The sequence below is a fragment of the Lampetra fluviatilis genome, chromosome 24, assembly GCF_964198595.1.
Source record: "Lampetra fluviatilis chromosome 24, kcLamFluv1.1, whole genome shotgun sequence".
Lineage (NCBI taxonomy): Eukaryota > Metazoa > Chordata > Hyperoartia > Petromyzontiformes > Petromyzontidae > Lampetra > Lampetra fluviatilis.
The window spans coordinates 2,222,855-2,239,298 of NC_136298.1; the positions used below are offsets into that span (position 1 = coordinate 2,222,855).

Here is a 16,444-nt window from a genome sequence, read left to right on the forward strand (position 1 = left end):
TATAATTATTTACAGGTGTTGTTCAATCCACTGCTGGATGAAGGCCTCCCCATGTCGTGCAAGTCGTCAGGGTTGTTAGATCCAAATCATAGAGTGGAACTCTTCATTTCCAGATTGATATAAGGGGGCGCTATTTGCAGATGGTATCTGTGAGAAAATCTGTAGACGATGAGGAATTTGCTGCCACCTTTCCGGTGACTCGTTATCAACAATACACAAACAAAAAGCCGAGGAATTACGTAAAGCCACTAGTTCCTGAAAAACTGCATTGTGGCCATCTTGTCTTAAGTCACTATCAATAAATTCAGTGATATGTGACAAACCAACAGGCAACAGTGAGACAAATAGAGAACTGTAGACCGGCTTCGCTTTGGTTAGGACTCTTGAGTGCAATCGTCACCAATGCTCACTTCTGCCATGTCTGCCTATGTGTACCTCATGTATGTAGAGGCCCACTTTGACACTTTAGGCACCCATTCGCTTGCTAAATGGCAACCATTATTCGTATTGATAAACAACAATTGTTTTTCTGCTATGATGGGTTTGTCTCGTCGTTTGCAGATTTGAACTCTTGTTATCCACGAAAATCCACCGTTAATATAAGAGAGGTAGCACTTCCTGGGATTCACAACAACAGTTAAACATCCACTCGATGCCTCTTATCCGTGAATGACCACAGTTAAGAGGAGTCCAGTCGTGTTGGGTGCCGTACCACCACCAGCATCATCACCATCGCCACTACCATCATCATCGTTTACAGCATGCCAATTTCAGAACTAATGTATGACTCAGCACACATGAGTTTATACGGGTGCTCTGGTTTCCTCCCACATATAAACACCCGTTAATTGGCCGATAACATATAAATATGAACTAAATTAAAACTAAACTATTTTTATTTGACCAGGTAAGGCCCACTGAGCTATTTGTCTATTTTTCAGAAGTGACCTAGCCACAAATGATAGCTTAAACGAAGTGGCTTATCAAGTGGAAATGTCTAGCAGCCAAACACTCATGTTGATTCTAAATGTGGAGGGGAAACCGCAGTACCCAGAGAAAAATCTACGCGACCACATGCAAACTCCAAATATACAGCAGGCATCAGGGTCGGGATTGAACCCACAACCTCCTGTATACCAGGTGAGTTAGTTAACATCTTTCCACCGTGGCGCTCGGAAATTAAGAAAAAAAGTCTAATATACAGAGGACCGCAGAGCTTGGAGAGGAGCCGGGGGGGGGGGATTTGGCAACGGCTCACCATGTGGCTTTCTGCCTTCCACGCTCATCCGTGGTTCCTCCTGGTGCCTATGAGTCACTCTCTCTCTCTTTTCGCGAGCGATGAGCGAAATCCATGCGGTGGCGCATTACAAGTTGACATTATTATCATTATTAAAATGTACGTGATTATGCTTAATAGGTTGAGCTTAGGGGAAAACTTCCTCCCTTAGAAAATTGCAGAAATATTCATTTTATGATTACTTTTTGGGAACGTGAGACAGCCGGACTGCTATAAAGCCCCCGTAAGCATCGTCTCCACAATCTCTTTGTAATATAAAGAGCAGTCAATGAGTATTAAGACCTTTCTCTTTTCCTGTGCCTACGGCTGTCTCCATCCATGAAGTGCCTTCCTTTGCATCTCCACCATTCTGCCGTCGACATCCCCATCACCGCCCTGCAGCATTCAATTCTCATTTTCACCCCCCCTCCCCACTCCACTAAAAAGAAATGCCACTGTGTTGTCATGAAGCGCCAAACCCCATTTGCACAGTGTCCTGAGATCCGATCACATTTAGACTATATTCTTGGTTCTTTCGGTAAAGTCACGTAGAAGGGAAATAATAAAATAATAAATATACAACAATAAAATTCTCACGACGTTTCGATTACAACACAAGCAATCATCATAAGGTGTGAAAACCACAGCAAGAAAATTTGATGATTACTTGTGTTGCAATCGAAACGTCGTGAGAATTTTAACGTTTTATTTTTATTATTTTATTATTTCCATTCTACGTGATTTTACCGAAACAACCAAGAATATGAATCCCTGCAGTCGCGAAAGCTTTAAATCACATTTAGACTCTTGGTAAATCCAACAAGTCCTTGACAGCAGAGCAGGCGGAAGAAGATTTTAAGATCTCAAAGGATGTGAAGGCGGACGGAGGCTGCAGCAGAACGACATCTCCAAACGTCTCGGTCTCCTTGCCATTGGATTCATGATCCCGTTCTGTCAATAACTGCGTGGAAGCTACTGTGAAACAGCTTCTCCACATCTTCTTGGTTCTTCCGGTAAAGTCACGTAGAAGGGAAATAATAAAATAATAAAAAGAAAAGGCGTCCTTCCCCCTCTAACCCAGCTTAAATATACGCTGCCAAGCTTGGTGGTGCTCATTCAGACGCTGTCTTTCCGACAGACCTGTTCTTCACCTGAGGACGGCTGCTTGCGTTGTGGCCGAAACGTCGTGAGAATTGTATTTTATTATGTTTTATTTGTATTATTTTATTATTTCCCTTCTACGTGACTTTACCGAAAGAACCAAGAAGATGAATCCCTGCAGTCACGAAAGCTTTAAAGCTTTTCCACAATAAAATAAATCACCGCACAGCCGTCTTTCGTGAAAGGAACGGCAGCTTCCAGCACATTCGCGGCAAAATCTGTCAATCCCAGATCAATCTCCTCAGCTCTGTTCGAACCCACAGATAATGCAACTTTCTATGGAAGACAATCATCCTCGATTGGGAGGGATGATGATGATGATCATGATGAAATACAATGCATGTCGAATTATAACGGTGTCGCCTATTGCGCGACTCTCCTGTTGTCCATCGAGGCTCAACGGCCGACTCGCAAATTGAGAGGCGGTGGGTTTAAGAGTAAGGTCGTTGTCAACTCAACATTCGACATCTCTCTGTCGCAGGTGGCACGAGCACACTGTATTACACGCAAACAGTGGTGTGGAGAGACTGGGCTACATCATAGGATTAGGGAATTTCCACAACTGGCTCAAGATCGCTCGTGGCGTTGAGCTCTGTCGAGCCAGAGAATGGTCGTGTGTAATTTAATGCAGGCCGGCAAAGAAAATGTATTTAATCAGGTATCACAGAATTATACTGGCGGCCTTATAACAAAACGTTATAAGGGGTATTCTACGATAATTTTTGAGTAGCATGATATTCAAATAAATGTACAAATACTCCAAACTGCTCTGCTATCTTTGCAAATGTGTGTATTACTACGGTGAAACAACGTGCAGTTAATGTGGGTGGACAGTGAAAAGATTTGCAATCACTTGACGGGCGGTAATGACAAATGAACGGACGTTATGCAGTCGCCCAGACCCTGGGCCTTTTGAGCAGCGCTCAAGCTTGACAGCACTTGACATCTTCCTCTATCGCGCTGCAGTGACGCACTCGCCCCCACAACACGTGCATCCACGTGGACTTTCACACCGCACGCTCCTGATGATTACATTGCCCACACCGCTTATCAGACACATTCAGAGTGTGATGCTAAGGAAAGTCACGCTGATCCCATTGCAAGACTGATATCAAAGTCGCACTCACACGTGTCAATTGCATAATCGCATCGGTAACATTATTTTCTTAAAAATGTAAGAACGGGTCAAGCTGGTCATGCAGGGATTTGCACGCTGCGCTATGACCTGGGCCACTGGAGTTCAATTCCTCACCATGGTTAAGATCAGTGGCGAGTGATAACTGGACCTGGTCACCCCCATCATCAACTCGCACCGGTCAGCATGGTGAAACATCCTCCATGACCAACACGGCATAGGGAAGCCTTCATCCAACCACAAACTGACAAAGGGATGTAAATTATAACAATGTCAAAACACAGGGATGCTCCTATATTTTGGCATACATAAATGTAAATCAATATAAACAATTCACCTCATCATTAATGAAGCCAATAAGATGATCGTGATGAAGGTGAAAATTACAACGATAAAATATTAAACCTCACACAAGAATCGACACCTACATGAGTCATCAATATTTTTGTCTGCTTGTATATCTTAGGAATGTATTGTGGTTGATACCAGCTGGCTGGTATCATCAGAATTTCCATTCTAATGAGAATCACGACTGCAACATATTAGATAAGCACATAGATGTCGGCCATATATTTGAATTGAGATTCAATTAGGCCATTCAGGCCCGATGGGTCCTCCCTTCTTGCCTGACCACCACACTGGGCACCATCCAGCCTGGCACCGATAATGATTTCACAATTTCACCGATCCCCCGATTCCTTTAGAAATTACATTTGATCAAAAACATGTTATTGTGATTCCAGGCTTGGAAATGTTGCAAGTCACCCAGCTCTTATCGCCAGTTAAAACATTTTTCCAGCCTTCATGAAGCAGGGCAGTTTCCATGTCAAAACGGAGCCAGCTGGACGCTGTGGCTGGTCAGATTATTACATCAAGGCCAACTCGGTCAAATAAACACACGAGTCTGGGTCAGCGCTATTTGGGCAAGAGGAAATGCGAGGGATTTGATTCCAGGCTGGCCCAGACCCAAACGCCAAATAAAAAAGATGTGACTGGGATGAGGCAACTGATTTGTCCCATTGTAAAAAAAATCCAAAACTATTTAACACGCAACACTCTTGTCTCTCAGAGGGCGTTTCAGCAACGAGTGAGCAAAGAGGGCAGCTTAACAAAGCACCCGACGGGCTGAACCCAAGCAGGAGGGTCCATTAGAGTTCAGGTTCCACTCGAGCTATTACGAAGCCACTGGAGCTACGCACTTTTAAATGTAGATTGAAAACTCATTTCTTTAGAACTGCTTTTTGTATCTAGTTTGTTGTCCTTCCCCCGCACCTCCGGTTTGCATGGTTGGCTACGTACCGTGTGAAAGAAGTTCTACATACATACGTGCGGCTTGCGCCACCTGCTGAGCCGTGGTAAAACCACCTCGCCGCACAACGACAACCCAGGACTAACTCTGCGCATGCCTCCGTCTCTCCAGGTTTTCATACATTTTTCTGGCACCCGTCCGCCGCTCTCTGCTGCGAACGGCATTCATTTGGCCGCGCCAGGAAAGCTTACTTCAGCTGAAACCAAGGCCATCGTTTTCCATTTCCACCCGCGCTGCCAAGACATTCCATTGCTGCATCGATCGGCGTGCGCGCGTTAGCCGCGGTCGTGCCACGCTAATGGCACCACCTCCTACCACCCGGTCGGCCCTCATTGCAAACCGGACTGCACGGCCACATCCAGAGGTAGAAAACCAGCCGTGGCACAGCTTCATTGGTACATTTATTAGTTTAGCATATTATACACATATTTTTCACACAAAAGCATCTCATGAAAGATGCATAGTATATATACAAAAATATATGTATAGCTGTTTGGGGCAAATTGAATACATTTACAGTCTATTTTTCTCAAGCTGCTGCTGAATGAGGGCCTTCCCCTCACATCTGGCAGGTAGGATTGAAGCTGAGGGGAGTGCAGAACAAGAATAGATTTTGCTGCGCTGCCCTCCACACTTACAGCGTATAACTGCGAACGCATCTCAAGCTGCCGCACAGAAGCAGTGGGCATATTTAATGCATACGAGTGAGGCAATCGGTCACAGGCAACGAACCAAAAAGGTACGAAGCCAAGACTTGACGAGGGGAAGGAAGTCGACAGCTCATTTTCTTATATAACAAGGGGGGTTCTGTAATGTGATGGAATGTGCCATGCTTGCCCGACTTTCTCCGATTATCGACCCTCCAATTGCCTTCAAGAACAAATCGGATTATCGACCCCCAACTGCCCTGAAATGCCTCCCGAACAAGCGGGATTTCGAACTGGTCTTAGCTGCTGTGAACAGATCGTTGCCTTCACCACCTTCGTTGAAACTGGTTTACAGCATCAACAGAAAACTGGCACAGAAACGATTGACTACTCTGCTGCCTATGACACTGTTTGGTGCCATGGCCCGCTGCTGATGTTGGTCAAAAATCAATCAGATGCCGTTCTACCGTACATCTAATCTATGCGATGCTCAGCAGCCGCACAAGCGGTTTCCATCGAAACAATCGTGTAGCAAATGGCACCTTTGATGTGTCCTTCTCTGACAGCCTAGTGTGCTCTGACCCCACTCCAAGATATCTCATGGTTATTATAGACAGAAGCCTCACCCTTCAAGCTACACATAAAACAGATCTGTCGAAAGATCAAATAAATAATTGCCCTGCTACAAAAACTTGCAGAAACAACGTGGGGTGCGCCTCAACTCATGTGCTGCGTACTGCCGCCCTCTCATTGATCCACTCAGTGACAGTTACTGCGTTCCAGTCTGGTCCGAGAGCTCATACATAAAACTGCTGGATGCAAAATTAAAAAAGGCGATACGCATCATCAAAGGGAACACTGAAACCGACACCAATCCCATGGCTCCTGTTCTGGTGAACATTCTGCTACCAAATATCCGCAGAGACATGCAAATATCTATCCCATCAACCAAGACCTCAACAATGCACCTCACACACTGCTGACTCACGTCCCAATCCCCCTGCTGGGATTGCGCTGCTGCTGTCACCATCCTCGAATCTCTCCCAGACACGGAACAACGCTGGCGGAGTGGAACAACGCCGACGTCCAGAATAATAAACACCTCATTCGACACCCAAACATTATCCTACCTACTGGCTTTGACATTCCTCAAAGACACCGGTGTAACCATCAGCCAAATCAAAACATCAATGGGCACATCTGCTTCGTGAAGGGAAATTGAAAGACAAAAACAGAGTGCAACTGTAGCCAGGCAACCCAAACTAAAGAACCATGTAGTATATCTCTCAGGTCTGTGCTCATTCCATGGAGGAATGCCAAAACTACACGAACTCTCTCGTGAAGCCCTCTCATGGCGAGCATACCTCAACATTGGCATTTAGCTCCCGAACATCTTGCCATCATAAGCAAGGATAGAAATTGAATGTGTTTGGATAGCCCTGGGGGGTCAGCCACCAGCTCATTTTCACCGATGTGATGGTTTGATACGAGGTAAATCTGCGAAAGCAGGAAACTGCCAACGCAAGGCATTAGCTGTGACATGTATGCTAACGCGTGTGCCAAATGAAATATGCGAGTGTGGGGACATTGCGTCGTGGTGTGATAGCCACATCTTTTATTTTAATATTAACCGCAACTAGGTTACGAAAAACACATTAAAGCAACAAGAGTTACATAAGGAGGATACATTTTTGTCTTGCAGGGGCATAAACAAACTCACGTCCATGGGCTCTCGTCTACGAACATATCTGAAAACTAAAAATAAAAGCTTGAATACATTACTGAAGTAATCGTCGTGTAATAGGCAAGATACATTTTTGTCCAACCTGAATGGCCTCATTAGCTTGCAATACTTGTTCAGAAGCATGCTGCTCGAGATGTTTCGTCAAATTTGATTGACAATAAAAATAAATCCTGCGTGGTACTAAACTGGAGCAGCTCGCACGGAGAATTCCCAAACTCTGCCACGCAAACACATTACGAACCTGCTTGCTGTACTGCCCACAACATGCCACAGGCAAAGTGTCTCGCGCGAACCTCGACCCCTCATCACGATCCACTGACCGCTCCACCCGACGACGACGACAACAGCGCTGGGCACGACAGGCGGATTGCTACCAGAGAGTAGATTTGTTACGACGGTCGGATCTGTATCTTTGGGTCCACACTAATCATTATGTATGTTGATTAATTGTGAATAACCCGACCAATAATAGATATCCATCCCTCTACTACTTCCTGTCCGCATCCTTAAAACCTCAACCATCATCACCCTTCCCCTTCCTAACCTCGCCCATCCCTTTTCCTATCACCCTTCCCTTGCCATCCCTTCACCTCCCCAACACTCAAACCCCATCCCTTTTTCCAATCAGCCAATATTAATGTACAATTTATAATTCTTGTAAAGCGGTTTGGCAAAAGCTCTATATAAAATCCCATAAGATAATTTATATGACGACATTAATATTTAGTGACGACATCACATTTACTCCCTCATTTAAGACCGACACAAGAGGATTTCTCCAATACTCTAGCTGCCGCCTGATGAGGTTGGTTGTAATTACCGGTAAATTGTCGTACTGGAATTGTAAATGTTGCGGGTTTATTCTCCAACACACCGGTGTGCTAAAGTAGTAATGAATTAACATGTCTGTTTACGTGACAAACCTTACTCATTGGCCGCGTCAGGCGGTGGTGGGTTTAACGAGACATTTATATTTTCGCGATCTAACCCAAAAAAACCTCTATTATGGATAATATTGGTAGGGAAAGCCTGCTACTATGACACATTAAACAGATCTGTATCTGTGACGCACGTCGAGGGGTTGCTTCGTCGATACACATGGAAACAAGGCGTGCTGCTGTGGTACAAGCACGGAAACTGAGGCAATTGGCCGAAATCTGTCCCGATAAATTAATGTATGTACGTATATTGAACTTCTTTCCCACTGTACGTAGCCCCAAACATGCTTATCAGAAATAAGGGGAAAGGGCACAGCAAGAGCACTCGCGCGTGGTGAGAGCATTGCCGTTTCCATGCTGACTCCACTGCCTGTCTGTCAGATGTGTGGTAACTTGAGGACATTTTTTTGCATTAAAAATATCCTTCTCGTGTGTCGAGGCTGTAATACATTACTGCATGCATACCTGCACAAAGTCAAACAATATAAATGCGAATGTACATAAATGTTTTCTAAGATAATTTAGTTTTAATTCGTTTATGTATTCATTATAAAATTTATATCGTGTTTGTTTGCTTATTTATTAATTCATAAGTCTTGCTGTCATGTCTGTCCGCTGGCCGAAAAATAGCTGTATAGCTCAATGGGTTATTTACTCAGATAATAAACTTCTGCTTCTGATTGATTCTGATTCAGTGCACATCCCCCAGAATGCACCAGATCTCACTAGATCTTGGAAGCTGAGCAAGTTTGAGCCTAGGCGGTGCTCGGATGGGTGATCACCACTCAACCAAATTGAGTGTTACAGGCTGCCATGGGGCTGCATTATCAGCAGAGGGCAGTGCAGCAGAATCAACATTAGTACTGTCAAATTCTCCAATGTCTATGCTCCCTGCCTTTAACCAACTTATACTGGGCCAGGGTGGTGAAGTATGGTCAAGTAATGCCCCACAACCCGTAAAGCCCACATCTAAGCAGTGGATTGAAAAAACTGGCTGCCACAGGTAACAAATCGAGGTTTATTCCACTCAACTTTGCCAGTGAAATTCCAGTCCTGCCACCCCCCCCCCCAACACTATAAGGCGTCAATTATTTTACAGGAAAAACCCAAGTCTAGGATTTTCCTTAAGCAAACCATCACAATTAGATCACCAATTGACCACACGTTGTCTGTGATGACGCACTGAAACCAAAAAAATGTAATGACCCTTTTTAATTTTTTTCTCCGCACCATGAAATACACAGGTGGTCAGTGGTTATGAATGGACTGACAACTCTCTTATGAAAACAATAGATTGTGAGTAATGAGTGTATGCCAACAACCTTTAACCCCTCAACTGCACAGAAGAAAGAAAACAACACGGCACTGAAATTTCATTGCACGGATCTGCCCCAGGGAAAGATGGTCGTGAAATGTGAGCAACACAGGTTGACTGTTTCCTTTTCATTCAAGACATTCAGTGGGACCGATAACACAAAGGGCTGTTTATTTAATCTAGGCTTGTTGGCCACGTTTTGCGTCCACATACAGACGTACATGCCTTCACCATCCCGCACCCAACTGGCAAGCGTGGTGAAGTATGATCAAATAGACCCCACGAACCGTACGGCATGGGGAGGGGCCCTCATCCAGCAATATATTGATGGAAGGACTGTACATCAGCATGTTAAAACTCAAGCTACTCTGCATATGCAGTCTCAACAAGCGCAACCACCGTGGGAGCAAGTGCCACTCAGGCATCGGTCTTCACAGCCAGTCACATGCACACAAGTCACAATACCATCAGCAGTCATCATCGGTCAAGAAGATGATGCAGCTGATTATCATCATAATTGTTGGTTATATGGCACCCAAGACTTGCTTGTTTACCAAGGAAAGTCTCACTGAGCCTCAAAGCAATTTTAAGAGGGTCATGCAAAGTTTTAACAGTGGGGGGTGGGCGACGATAATCTGTATTGCCCAATTAATCTCTGAGTATTTTTTTTCCTTTCAAATTTCGACCATAAACCCAGCACAACAATGGCCGACACTTTCCAAATGATGTCAGGGGTACTCTTCCCTGTGAAGCACGTGGTTAATTCATCCGCAGGACGAACCAGGACAGCCTGCCGCATCCGAACTGTGAACCCTCGAAACAGGTGCTGAACGTGCCAATGATCTACTGCTGGGCCATGTCAGCATCCCAGATACCCGTGGAGTATCGATAGTAAAAAAAAATGACGTGCAACTTTATTAAAGGGACTGTGTGTTGTCTGGGACTTGTTTTTAATGTTGTTTTGCTGCTTTGCCCAAGCTTGGAAATTGGTGTACTTATACAATTTGAACTTACACACTATTTTACGTATTCATTTGTAGTGATTTTCTTTCCTTTCCTATACTTTGCACTCCTATTATGTGTTTGCATTCTTTGTTGTTGTAACTTTCTGACCCGCCTCTACCGAACATCTGTGAATAAGAGCTTCATAGCTTATCGGATTTCTCCAGGATAAATAAATATTATGATTATGTGTTTAGGTAGTTTGACAAACTAGGGTCTCAAATGTCCATGCTGGGATCTGATGATTCTTAAAACGCGATAAAAACACGTAAGGCTCAGATATCCAAATATATGGCACCTGCAAGATTGCGAATAGATCGTACGGCATCACTCAAGACTCACAGAAGCCACAATAAGGGACAACTCGACTCTGCAGTCACCAAAACAATACCCGCACAAAACAGCAACCCATTAACCGGCGATTGCCTCTGCGTAGGCGATGTGCGATTCGCACAAAACAAAAACCTGCGGTGCAAATACCGTACCACCACCTGCTCACCCGTGCAGATAATCGCTTTGCATTCATGGGGGTGCCATGGTGGCGAGATGTTAACGACCTCGCCTGGTATACAGAAGGTCGTGGGTTCGATCCCAAGCCTGACATCTGTATATTTGGAGTTTGCGTTTTCTCCCCATGGTTGCGTGGATTTTTCTCTGGGTCCTTCAGTTTTTCCCTCCACATTTAGAAATCTGCTGTAAATGTCCACATGATAAGCCACTTTGTTAGAGCTATCATTCGTGGCCAGATCGCTTCTGAAAAAAAGAGCTGGATAGCTCAGTGGCCCTTACCTGGTAAAATACAAATAGATTGTCTTGTTTTTAGCACAACGGTGCCGCCTTACGTTAAGCAATCGATGAGGTCGGCATTCGATTGCCACAACGACCAACCTCCCTCCATTGTGCTTTGTAACCTCCCCCCAACCAGACCATCCCTCAGCACACACCCCTGCTCACCTGCGCCCCCCCCTCTCCACCCCCCACAGAAATGCAACCCAGCCTTAAATTTTTAAGCGCAGCTCGGCCATTGTGTATAAGGAGAGGGGGGAGATGGTGGTGGACAGGGGTGGGGGAGGAGGATGGGGGAATAGGATGGGTGGTGGAAGGTGGGGGAAGTGGAGATTCGCTGGGCTTTCAAGCGGACGACGGCTAGCAGACAAGTCTTTCGTGCCGGCTCCATGAATTAAACATGACCAGCACTCTCGGGCTAACCTATGGTGGCCCCAAAACACCACGGACGGTTGGGCGGCAGAGTGCTCGCTGTCAGGGTGGGGGGGGGGCGCCGTGTAATGCGAGATGCCCCCCTGCACCCCCGGTAGTAAGGACCGCGGGAGCAACGCGCTGAACGGGATTAACCCACGCTGCACCGCATACAGTGAGTGCTTATACAGCACGCCGCTCGACCCGCCGCTGGGTTTCGATGGGCGGCAATTTTTGCGATGGCTTGGCTTCAAAGCGGCAGAAGGGTTGAGTTTCAGCAAAAATCCGGAGTTGTATTACTAAAAATTAATCTATTTTAATTTGACCAGGTAAGGCCCACTGAGCTATATAGCTCTTTTTTCCAAAGCAACCTGGCCACAAATAATAGCAGCTTAACGAAGTGGCTTCCTACGTGGACATTTATAGCAGCCAAGTACTGTAAAAGCATGTTTTTAAGTGTGGAGGGAAAAACCAAAGTACCCAGAGAAAAATCCACGCCGCCACGGGGAGAACATGCAAACTCCAAATATAGAGGCGTTTGGGTCGGGATCGAACCCACGACCTCCTGCACACCAGGCGAGGGAGTTAACATCTCACCACCGCACTACGTCCACGTGTCCACGCTCCTAACTCTTAACAACCCCACATTGACCGGCGTGGTGAAGTACGGTCAAATAACCCCCACAACCCGCCGCAGTGCCAGCAGTGGATTGACAAAAGAGATGTACTGTAAATATATATGTGCTTGGTTATAAGGCGGTGTCTACTGAAGGAAACTCTGGCAGGTGATTTTCAGCATGTGATATTACACCACTGACAATGAAGCCCCAGAAATTGTATATGCGGGACACACATATATATGTTTTAATGAGGATATACGTGTGAGCTAGGCACTATAGACCATTAACTATGTTGTGTGCAATGAACCACTCTGAATCGAAAGTGCGTGTTTACTGCACGCAAAGCTGTCTGCACCTGTGGGTCTTCAGTGACAACATCACAATCGCACCTTGGCTGTACGACGCAGTAAAAACAGTGGACACGAACAAACGAGCAAAGACGACCAAATGAAAAATGCGACAAATTAAAAGAAAACACGGGGGGAGGTACATTTAATTAGAACAATTGAATATGCAATATCGTGTTTTTTTGTTTTACGGACGTGCAATTGACGAAAAGCCGCAGTGAGCGGTGAAACTAAACGGGTGGCTTATTCTGTTGCCGACGACGCACTGCATGCATCGCGGTGTTTTCCGCACTGCTTGTGGAAAAGCATCTTAACGATACACAACCCAACAGACACGTCCACGCCGCTGCACACATTTCACGGGGGGAGAGAGATTCGCAAACGACATTGTCCGCCCACGCTCTCCACAACTACTTGAGATCGCGAGACACCGAAAGAGCTGCGGTATTTCAATTGCAGGTTGCAATTTCAATTAAGAATCTAGGAAATATTTTTTAGCTTCCCCTGACCCCATACTATATAACATTACAACCGTATCCATCTGCATTATGCCACAAGATAACAACATTGTTTATTGGGAACTCTCGCACCGCATGTCAGAGAAGAGCACCTAAAGACGACGTCGCACACCTACTGAAGTCACTTCATTGGTCGCTTTATCAGCATCATAATATTGATTAATACTGGAGCAATCCGATGAGCTATAAAGCTATTTTTTCACAGATGTCCAGTAGGGGCATGGGGTCAGAAGGTGACAACAACAAACGCGAGCGGCACACCTTTAGCAGTCCGTGAAGACAGCGTACATTGCACGCCTTATCCAATCGAACGTTTCGAATTTTCATTTGGAGTTTTCCATATTAAGTGCCAAAAAAACTATTTAATGACCTTTTTAGTGCCCTCCATGGATGACTGGGCTTAACAACCATCGATGCACGATGCTCGGGAACCCGGTTTAATCACGAAGCGCTTCTCCGACTCGGCGCTTCAATCCCCCCGCCCCAACGCCACCCGAGCCACTAAACGTACACACAGGTGACTTGTTCACTTTCTGTGTAGAATTCATGTTCATGAAGCAATTGGCCAGCACTGCTGAGATCCTGAATTCAAGCCGCTTGTACCCATCCAAGGTTAACCAGGTTCTCATGTGGCGAGAGTTTAATGATCTCAGGACGGTCACTTCATTGAAAAGGAGTCCAGCTCAGTGGGCTAAATAGAAAACGCTAACAAATTACATCACTCGATTCTCTGTCTGGGTAAAGCATCTCCCTCTACTAATTAAGGTAAAAAAAAACAACACAGAAATAGTGCGAACACAGCTGCATGATATTGCTATGATAATCCCATAATTGCTCTGCACTCTTCAACGTTTTACGATGCACTTAATGTGGCTCAGTCTGCGCCATGACACGAAAAGCGTGCATGCTTTGCGATCAGCGAGATGTGCACCCACTGTGGAGGGCTATTCATTCGGTGCTACATGAATTGCATTTCGAGATGCACACCAGCCACATTTTCGCTGCCGAGTATCGCGCCACAAAAACAAATCGACGTGAAAAATGTGCCACGCAGCAGCGTGGGGCAAACCCAGGGCAGCACGCAAGTCAGACCACAGACAACTGCAGGCTGATCTCACCCACCGACATAAACAGCCACAAAGACAGGCATTGGCAGAACATCGCAAAAGCCGGACATCGTGCCTAGAGTTCACATCGACTAACACAACAATTTTAACATAAAAACCCAATGTGTTTTATAATCAAACCCCGTGTGCCGGCCACTGCCTCCATCTCACCACCGTGTTGACAGCCTTCAGGAACAAGTGTCACAAAAGACAGCGTGCGCTCGTGGGCGAGTGACCTCATCGCCGAGCAAGGTCGTCGGCATTCGCGTTTTCATGCCGTTGTACCTTGCGGCGCTGCACGACGTTTGAGCCGAGCTGGGTGGATACAGTCAGGGACCATTTCATCATTGCAAAGTTTCACAGCACAGGAGGCTTTTTGAAGGAGGTTTGTTTTGGTGCGTTCAGGCTCCCACACAGCTAACGACGACCGGAGACTTCACTCGGACAAAACATGAATGAGCTTTTTTTCCCGGGTTGCTGTTATACCGTTATGCCGTTATATATGTGGTGTAGCATGCTGGCTCTCAAGGCCAGGCTCATAAGGCTCCAGCCGTTCGAGCTATTTAGAGGTTGCACCATAAAAAGGGTGGGTTACGATGCACATAAGGGATTACGTGCCTCTATAGAATGCTTTGCACTACATCAATAATGTGTGTATTGATGAGATGAAAATGCAATGTTGAGAAGTGTGCTGCGTGATGAAAATTCATGTCTTACACGTTGCACATTCAAGCAAGAAAATGAATACAGCTATGTGAACATAGTATGTTTGCATGTCGCAGACGAGTAAAAGTGTTCACAGTCATAGGTGTAAGGTTTGAAAAAATACTGAAATTTACAGCCCAATGGGCTATTAGCTCTATTTCAGAGGTGACCCTGTCCACATTTGATAGGTCATCAAGTGGATCATATCGTAATGTGGGAATTTACAGTAGCAGCCAAATAATCTGAACACATATTCGGAAAAGGGGAGGGCAAAACCAGAGGACCTGGAGAAAAATCCAGACAACCACAGGGAGAGAGAGAGAGCATGCGAACTCCAACTATAATACAGGCATCGTCAGTGTCGGCATCGTCAGTGTCGGGATCGAACCGACGACATCCTGCGTATAAGGTGAGGGAGATAAAATGTACATTGACCATATCACCAATTATAAACACGTAAAAAAACAGTGAGCTGGCGATTAATGGATATTTCACAGAAGTTAAAAGGTGATCATAAAAAAAGAGGCGGGTCTTCCGATTCCGAGGAAACTAATCATAACAATGGACAAGAAGAACTGAAGGCCTATTGAGACATCCAGAGCAGGGGCAGTATGTGTGTGAGCTCCCACCCGCATCGGACTGGCTGAAGATGATGAGCGAGTGGGGGGGGGGTGTACATTATTAGCAGAGAAAGCACCTCCAATTAGCGCGGTTGGCTACGTTACGGTGCGAAAGAAGTTCAAAATACATAAACAGGAAGAGGGACAAACACGAGACTTGAATAGGTGTGCACGGGCAGCGCTGTGCGGTATTTTGACGAGAAGTGCTCGCGAGTGTGCGGCATTTTGTAGAGGCAAAACGCGGCCTCCTTTTTGAGTTCCAATGAGTGCCCGAGGCAGTGGCATTCTGTGCCAAATGAAATTTGGTGAAAAAGAAGTTTACGTAATCAACTGGCATCCCTCAAGGTGGTCTGGAAATTACGGGCCGCGTGCCCTAATCGGATAAAATAATTAACGTCTAAAATGGGGAAAAGCAATCGCAACGAATTTGCAATCCCGTGTGCATTCTGTCGTGCCCAGCATCAGGCAAAAAATACATTTGCGATGCTCTGCCTTAGCCACACAGCAAATGGTTGCCACTGCTGAACTAAAACACTGATCTAAAAGGTGGCCGCTCGCGAATTTGATGGACAGCATGGATGTACAGGATACGACCTCACTGACAATCATTGCCCAGGAATTCCCCTTGGGGCGGACATAAGATGGCACACAAAAAGGTACACTGAACTCGAGGATGTAAAAGGCGGGCGGTTGAGTAGTTTGGATATTGATCTGCGACAGCAAACGCAAGAGGAGGAAGAAGAAGACACAGAGAGAGAGAGAAAACACAAAGGGTCGGATAGAAATGCCCTGAGAAAGGGCAGC

The 16,444-nt window shown here is 45.7% G+C and overlaps 1 protein-coding gene across 1 annotated transcript in view; it reads right to left on the minus strand.

Moving 5' to 3' along the window:
* LOC144941077 (microtubule-associated serine/threonine-protein kinase 2-like) overlaps positions 1-16,444 on the minus strand; it is a 288,270-nt gene that overhangs the window by 132,750 nt on the left and 139,076 nt on the right. The gene's annotated exons all lie outside the window — the stretch shown is intronic.